Source organism: Hyaena hyaena, unplaced genomic scaffold (genome assembly GCF_003009895.1).
Source record: "Hyaena hyaena isolate Hyena2069 unplaced genomic scaffold, ASM300989v1 scaffold_1241, whole genome shotgun sequence".
NCBI lineage: Eukaryota > Metazoa > Chordata > Mammalia > Carnivora > Hyaenidae > Hyaena > Hyaena hyaena.
The window spans coordinates 144,151-152,625 of NW_024081876.1; positions in this window are offsets into that span (position 1 = coordinate 144,151).

Below are 8,475 nucleotides of genomic sequence, written 5' to 3' on the forward strand. Positions count from 1 at the left end.
GGCAGGGATGGGCTGTGGGTGCACTCTGGCACTCAAGGAAAATGTTTCCAGCAATGGCTGCAGCTGCTGTTGCCGTGGTTCTGATTCCCAGAGGATCCCAGAGCTTTTCCCATCATTTTTGCCCTTTTTCAGAAACCACTTAGCTGCTGCCCCTCCTCCCACCATGCCAGGGCGGCAGTGCACTTAGCCACACACAGCCCAGAGCCAGCCAGAGCTGTGACCTCAGCTCCCAAGAAAAAGGAGGCCACTGCTCAGGCCTCCCCAACCCACCACTCTTACAGATAGGGTGGTCTGGGGGAAAAACTCAACAACCAGAGAAGTAAAACCCAGCACCATGGAACTGCTCCAGTGTGAAAATGTGGAAGGAATGGAAATGGCCGCATCCCCCATCATGCAGCTCTGGCCTGGCATTCAGGGACCTGGTTTTGAATGGCGGCTTTGCCACCAACTCTGTGCAACCTTGGACAAACGCCTGCCTCTCTTGGGCCTCTCATTCCCTGTGGAACCCTGGCATGGGATTGAGGTGGGAGGCTTCTGGGTCTGCCAGGTCCCAGCCTTACTCAACTGGGATTCCTCGTGGAACCACAAAACACAGAAAATCGTTTTCTGTGTCTATTTCCTAGTATGATCCTCAAAGCACAGGAGAAAAGTTAACGCTGAAGGCACAACTCCATCCTGGAACATGGCTGAGGAGAAAAGTTAACGCTGAAGGCACAACTCCATCCTGGAACATGGCTGAGAAAGGCGTGCATAGAGTCTGCAGCCCGAAATGCCAGGCAGAACCCATCCTGGCAGCCGCCGGGGGGAACCCTATAGGACTCCAAAAAGCCGGGGCCCACCGTGGCCTGAAATGAACAGCCTTGTGCCAGAAAAGTCCTATCAGAGCCCTACGTGGTGTAGCTCACAAGGTTGACCCCTGAGTCAAGACACTAAAGTGCAGACACTTTGTGGATTCTGCACGACATTTTAGTTTACAGAGAGGCTGCACAAACCCACTCTCCCACGCCACATAACAACCCTGGGTAGTGGCAGGGCAGAGATCGACATACTCATTTTACATATGAGATATCTGTGCCAGGCACCTGGGTGGCTCAGTTGGCGAAGTGTCCGACTTCGCCTCAGGTCATGATCTCACGGTTCGTGGGTTCGAGCCATGCTTTGGGCTCTGTCCTGACAGCTCAGAGCCTGGAGCCTGCTTCAGATTGTGTCTCCCTCTCTCTCTGCCCCTCCCCCATTCACACTCTGTCTCTCTTTCTCTCAAAAATAAAAATTTTTTAAAAAAGAAATGCCCCTTGCTTGGACAGCTTTTAGTATGTGTGCCATTTTAGCTTCAATTAAAATGAACCTTGGAATTCATCCCTTTGTTTGAAATTTTGGTAAAACACCTATAACATGAAAAAATATCATTTCAACCATTTTTCAGTGTACAAGAATGGAACATTAAGTGCATTCATAAAGTCTCCACCATCCATCTCCAGAACTGCTTTCATCTTGCAAAACTGAAACGCTATACCTGTTAAACACTAACTGCCCATTCCTCCCTTCCCCCAGCCTCTGGCAACCATTCTACATTCTGTCTCTATGAATTTAATTATTCTAAGACCATCATGGAAGTGGATTCATGCAGTATTTATCTTTTTGTGACTGCCTTGTCCACTTAGCATACTGTCCTCAAGATGCATCCATCTTGTAGCATATTACAGGATTTCCTCCCTTTATAAGGTTAAACAATATTCCATTGTATGTATGGACCACGTTTTGTTTAGCCCTTCATCTGTCAATGGACACTTAGGTTGCTTCCAACTTTTGCCTATGGAATAATGCTGTGAACACGGTTGTACAAATATCTCTTTGAGTTACAGCTTTCAATTCTTTTGGGCATATACCCAGAAGCGGGATGGCTAGAGCACGGAATTCATTCTTAATCATGCATAACCTTCTGTTACACATATTTTAAACTCACCAGCAATGACCCCTCAACCTACAAGTTCTCTGGGGTCACTGTTTCTTTTAACCACTTGTGTGGGCTGGAGGTGCTGCGGAGAGCACTTCGATGTGGAGATGGACATGCCAATGCTGTGTTAAGGACAGCCTCTGGTTGACACACTGGCTGGGCCAGGTCCATGGGCAGCCCTGGGACATGGGTGGGAGACATCTATGGCACTGAGAGAACTGGCCAGCCCAGGGCAACATCCAAGAGAGGGGAGGGTTATACTTCTCTACCAGAACTGTGCCCTTAGCTTCCAAGGTGATTTCTGCCTCCAGTGAGGATAACATATGTCACTAAATGTGTCCCCTTTGTAACAGCCATTGGGCACTGACAACATCTCCCAGAGTCTACATGGCACCATGCATGCTGCAAGGGCTGCAGGGGGAATCCTGGCCCTTCTCCTCCTCCCCTGACAGCTTTTCCTCAATATACAGGGGGCCCCCCCGGGACCTTTATCTCCTCTCCTTTACCCTGAGATCCCCGCTCCTCCAAGTACCCATCTGACATGTCCAAGCCAGGACATCATCCAGCGGTCCAGCCCCACCCTTTCCCCTGAGCTCTCCTGGGAACTCCAGGTAAAGACCACAAACCCTTTCCCATCACCACATCCCAAGATGAACCCCTCTGACCTCCACACTCCCTCTCCTCAATGTTCCTGCCTATAAGGCACCAACGTTCTTGTGTCAAAGTCTGAGATGTTTTGTCATCTCCAGTCTCTCCTTCTCTGTTCTGTCTAGGCTACATTTCTGTGGCTCATATCCATCCCTCTCTGCGGCTGGCAGCTACTTCCTCTCACCTGAGGCACCAGAAATGCCCACATCCTGACTCATCACCTCCCAACCCCCAGTCCTAGAATACCCTCCTGACTGTGCCCCCTTACAGAATAAGGCCCTACCCCTCGGCCTGGTATCCTGAGCCCACAGCCCCAGGCTCCATTCCCATTGTGGCCCAGTCCCTCCCGTTACCCAGATGCATCTCCTCCAGAGCCACACTAACTGTGCCTGCCTCCATGTCCCTCCCCTGCCCTCCTTCTGCCCAGCGTGCTTGCACTATGCATCCCACTTAACCCGTCCTTTAAGGCCCAGGTGGCAGGTGGGAACTGTGGATGCTGGGGCTCCATCATTCAACTCCCACATCTTCCAAAAAGCCTCCCCACCAAGTGCCCAGGCAAAGGGCTCACCTCTAAATCCCTACAGAAATCTCAACGTGCACCTCCCTGCAGCTACCAGTGCATGTGATCACAGTGACAACAATAATAGCAGCAGATGATTATTAAGCCCATGCAGCATGTCAGGTTCCGGAATAAGCACGTTATGCATTAGCTCATCAGACTTTCACAAAGTTTCATGAGGAGAGTTTGATTTTAAGCCCCATTTTATGGATGAGGAAATGAAGTATAGACAGGCTATGTAACCTGCCCAAGGGCGGTGACGACCATATTAGTCTTGTCTGAAGTTTCTTGAAGCCTGTGTTGAGTTTTAACTGCTCTGAGGTTTGTGTCTTATTTGGCAGAATTTAACGGCTCCAGAGAGACAGGACTTTTGCACCTTCCATTCTCCTTCTCTAAGCTTAGCTCCATGCCTCGCCCAAAAGAGTACACTGTAAACACTTATTGGCATGGTTTTATCTGAGCCAAAGCTGCACTGAGTGGTTCTACTAAAACTCATGAAATGGCAGCAGAGACAAGATCTTAGGGGTGAGCACTGCTGTCATCAGCCTGGTTTTCTGGGTGTATTTACAACAGGGTGTTCTTGAATCTATGTAATGATTTATCCATTAAAACTCTTTGCAAGTAGATCGTGTTTCAGGGATGACTTCTGGGAGGGGGATGCTTACTCCAAGCTCAGGTCTGATGGGAACAAAAGGCAGTGCAGGAAGTGTTAAGGGCCACACCAGCACGCTGGGTCAAGTCGGCTGGGCCCTAGGTCATCAATGGTTGCAGTTCTTTAGCGTTACCACCAGGGGGCACATTGACTTAAACTCAGCCCTTGACTTTGGCAAGGGGATCCTCATTTATTTTCTTCATCCAGCTGGGTCCCTCACAGATTTGAAGGCAAACTTTCTGATGAAGGTAGAAACCAGCAAACTCTCATGTGCTAAAAAGTCCTGATTACCCAAATCAGGGACTGTCTGCCTGACATTTCTGGGAGGACCCAAGTAGGAATAAGCAGACCTAGCTCCAGGACCAGCGAAAGGGGTGAAAGCACCACTGCAAGTACCTGTAACCCACCCAAGGACAGGCCAACTCTACTAGTCTTATCTCGAGCTTTCTAATCTTGTGTTGATATTTAACTTCCCTGATTTTTGTGTCTTGCTTCCCAGATTTTAAATGGCTTCAGGGATCCCAGATACAAATGGCAAACAGCAGATTTTTCTGCATTTGGTCTGTACATTAGTGTCACCAGGTACCCACATGAATCAGTTCCCATGGAGGGCAGGGTTCTGTGAGAGGGGACAGCACACTCCAGAAGTGGATGAATCTGGCCATCTAAGCTGGGGGGGGGATGAGGCATCCACTCAGCACCCGACAGCTGAGCCCTGCTCTGCAGAGCTGGAACCCAAGGCAGGGACTGGCAACAAGAGAGAGAAGAGATTGGAGGGTGAGGAGCATGGTCAGAGAATGGAGGCAGGAGAGGAGGCCCAGCTGGGCCAGATGCAGACTGCATAAATTTGGGCTGATAGCTGAAGCTCTGGGCCAGCTTCCACATCCACAAAATGGGCGAAGGCACCTGTCCTGCCTGCTTTCAGGGGCTTCTCTGGGGCTTAACAAGAATACTGGATGTGAATGGTCTTTGTGAGCTGGTAAAGCTCTACGCAGGCTTGAGAGGCTATTGTTCTCATCATCATTTCAGATGAGAACCGCATCTGCTGACTGTTGAGCTATATCCGGCCATTAGCTTGAGGTTGTGACTAATTGTTCTTTAATGAAAAAAACAAGATTTGCTTAATGTTTCATGAGTCACACAGTGAACATCTCTAAACCCAGAGTCTCTCAATTTCAAAGATGGGATCTATCCATCTGATCGTGGCTGAGAGGTCAGGTGCAAACCGCCCTCTTACCTGAAGGTCCACTGAGCACTAGTGAACCACAGCAAGCTTGTAGAGTGAATAAGATGGTCTATGACCTCAAGGAGACTAGGAAGCATGAGGAGGAAGACCAGCTGGGCTCTCTCTGATGCTTTACTGGGTGGGGCGCACTGTAACAGGCACAAGCCAGGAGCCAACAGGCCGTGCCAACAGCAAACCCTGAGTGGGGCCCCAGATGCCAGCTGCAATTATAACCTAGTGACCAATATTTCTCCAGGGAGACTGCATAGCAGGCAGATGGCATTTGAGCTGGGCCTTGGACAAGGTATTGTGTTCTGCCCTAGGAGGAGGACATTCCAAACATGGGCATTAGCCCAAGATTAAGGAAAAGGACAGAGTAGAGAACACTTAAGAGGAACCCTGCCCTCAAGCAGCTTTCAGTCCAGTTGAGAAGAAAAATAGAGGATATGAAAGCCACGGAAACAGGGGCGCCTGGGTGGCTTAGTCGGTTAAGCGTCCAACTTTCGCTTAGGTCATGATCTCGCGGTTCGTGGGTTCGAGCCCCGCATCGGGCTCTGTGCTGACTGCCGGCTTGGAGCCTGGAGCCTGTTTCAGTCTGTGACTCCCTCTCTCTCTGACCCTCCCCTGCTCATGCTGTCTCTCTCTCTCTCTCCTAGAAATAAATAAAACATAAAAAAAAAAAATTAAAAAGAAAGCCATGGAAACACTATATGGGTCTACTCATAGTCAAGGGCCAAAGGAAGGGTATGTGTGGCAGGCTCTGCCCTCACGTTGGTTCAGGCAGGCCTACCATCTCTCACAGGCTGTTTTCTAGGCCCCTCCAGTTGGACTCCCACCTCCTGTAACACCCTTTCTCCACTCTAAGTCCCATGGCTGGCAGTGATACTCCTAAAGCTCATGAAGTCTGTCCTCCACTCTGCTGCCCACAGGAGAAAGTCCAAACCCCTCCATCTGGCATATAGGACCCATCACAGTGTGGCCAACACTTCCAGCCACAGGTTCACACCCTTTCACATGCCCTATGACTAAGTTGCACCAGACAGTTCATCATACCCTACTCATGCCAGTCACTGTCATGTTAATATAGCTGCTCTCTCAGCCTAGAATGCTGAAGAAAATGGGCTCTGAGGTTGAATCCTAGAGCTGTGATCTTAGGTAGGTTACTTGACTTCTTTGTGTCTCAGTTTCTTCATCTGAGAAATGAAGGTAATAGTTCCTACCTTCTAGGGTCACCATATAGATCAAATAGGCCCAAACAAGTATAGATTAGCCCCTAGTACATAGCTCAAAAAAAGATTAGCTGCTGTTGGTATTGTTGGACCGAAACTCTCCAAGGTTTAGTTCAATGTCGCTTACATAAAGAACGAATTGTTCCTCCTTCTGCACATATGCATAAATCTGTCCTAGTGTTTATTTCCTTACCTAGTGATGGTAAATTGGCAATTCAGCGCCTTCCTGACTTAACACCCAGGTCCTAGTGCGTGCTCAGCAAATGTATAGGTCTGTGCTGGGTGCAGCTGAGGTTCTTAGACACAGTGTCTACTGTGACTGCAGTGGTCAAGATAAACTAAGTTATGCTGTGGTAACACCCCCAAATCTCAGCGGCTTCAAACATCAAAGGTGTATTTCTCAGTCCTACTGCGTGTCGCTCATCTGTTGGTGTCGCTCATCTGTTGGTGAGGGTTCTACACATACTGCCCTAACATGGAACCCAAAGCCTCCATTCTCTGGACACCACTGGTCACTCGTGACAAAGAGAAGGGAGTATGGCAAACCACACACTGGCTCCTAGGGGCCTCTGCTTAGAAGGAGCACACTTCTGATCATACTTTGCCAACCAAGGCAAATCAGGGGAGAAAGTGCAAGTCTACCACATGCTTGTAAGATTAGAATATGGGCAAACAGTCCTCAAGGCCAGGTCCTCATGTGAGGATCATGCTGGTACCTCCAGGGAATGACAAAAGCAGTGAGTGGTTGATGATTTCAGGCTGAAGAGATGAGGCCCTAGAAGCTGTGCTCACCCCCACTGTAGAGGCTCCAGCCTGTGCAATAAAAACAGCAGCAGAGCTCTCAGCCGACAAGCTTGGACCGTGCAAGGCTCAGCCCCAGAGATAGAGTGGACATGAGGAAAGGAAACAGGGAGTTCCGGCACCACGCTGGCTTTGCATCCAGTTCCTAATCTTACATTTACAGACTCCATCCATGGCACCCTGAGAATGCAAGACAGGCTGCCTCCCTGGAGTCAGAGGCTGAATTCCTCCCAATGGACAGGCTCTCTGTTATCCTTCGGCCTGTCCCAAGGTGACCTCTCTCACAGGCCTTCCACAGGGGCTCCAGAATAATGGTGTCAACTCATTTTGGCCAAGAGAAAACTCACATGACTTTCCTGAGTGACCTTCAGCTACTTGTCCCGGTAGAATCACGGGGCAAGCAGGGGGCTTCTGCAGGACAACCTACAAACAGTCCTCAGGGCCATATCCAACCTCCCAAACCAAGCCCTGCAGCTATGTCATAATTTCCCAAAGCAGGCAGGCGTGTCTTATTAAAGGGACAAAGCTCTGGAAGAATGAGCTTTAGTATCTGAAATCCAATCGGCATGGCCAGGCAGATTAATCTAAGAGCTCCAGACAACCACATAATTCATAAAGTGACCTTTACAAAGAAACAACATGACTGCTTCCCAAACTCATAGTTGCCCAGGAGCCTCAGAGTCAGGCCTGCCTGAGCCTTGGGACCACTCTTAGGAGTCTGGAACTAGATGCAGGAATGACAGCCTTCTGGAGGCATTCCACGGTCATCCCTACCAAGTACAGAAAGGTTTAAGGTGCTCTGGGATCCCCACATGGATGTTGACTCCAGTGGGATGTTTCTGCAGGTCAGGACCACATGGTGGGCCAGCAAGGCCAACACCAAGAGGAAGAAAATCTAGGACCTGCAGGATAAGGGGTTCTCTCTGATTGAACTACCACCCTCTCTGACAGAAGCATGCCCAGCCGCATCCCTTCCCTTGGAAGCCCTCCCAAGAATGTGCAGGAGCAAAAATACACTGCTGCCCAGACACACCCCTGAACACTGGTCCTGCTGGTACCTGGCCAGATATTAGGAACAATGTGCTTGAATGGTGGGGCCAGGCAGCATCCATCCCCCTTGCTGGTCATGCCACCCACCTTTCCTTTCTAGTTCTGTGCCTTCGAGCCAGTTGTGTTAAGGATCTGGAGCAGCTCCAGTGCAGTAGGCTGTCCCTGGATAGGGGAGTACCTGATGAGAAGGCCAGCACAGACCCCTGCATCTTCATCTCAGCCCATCTGTTTTATTGTCCTGGGCCACCCCCTCAGCTAACCAGCTGTGGCCGAGGGAAAACAAGAGTGAGAAAGGGACCTCAGGGTTACATGGTACAATCCAGTAGGGAAGGACTTTTCTAACAGTGCATGTGACCC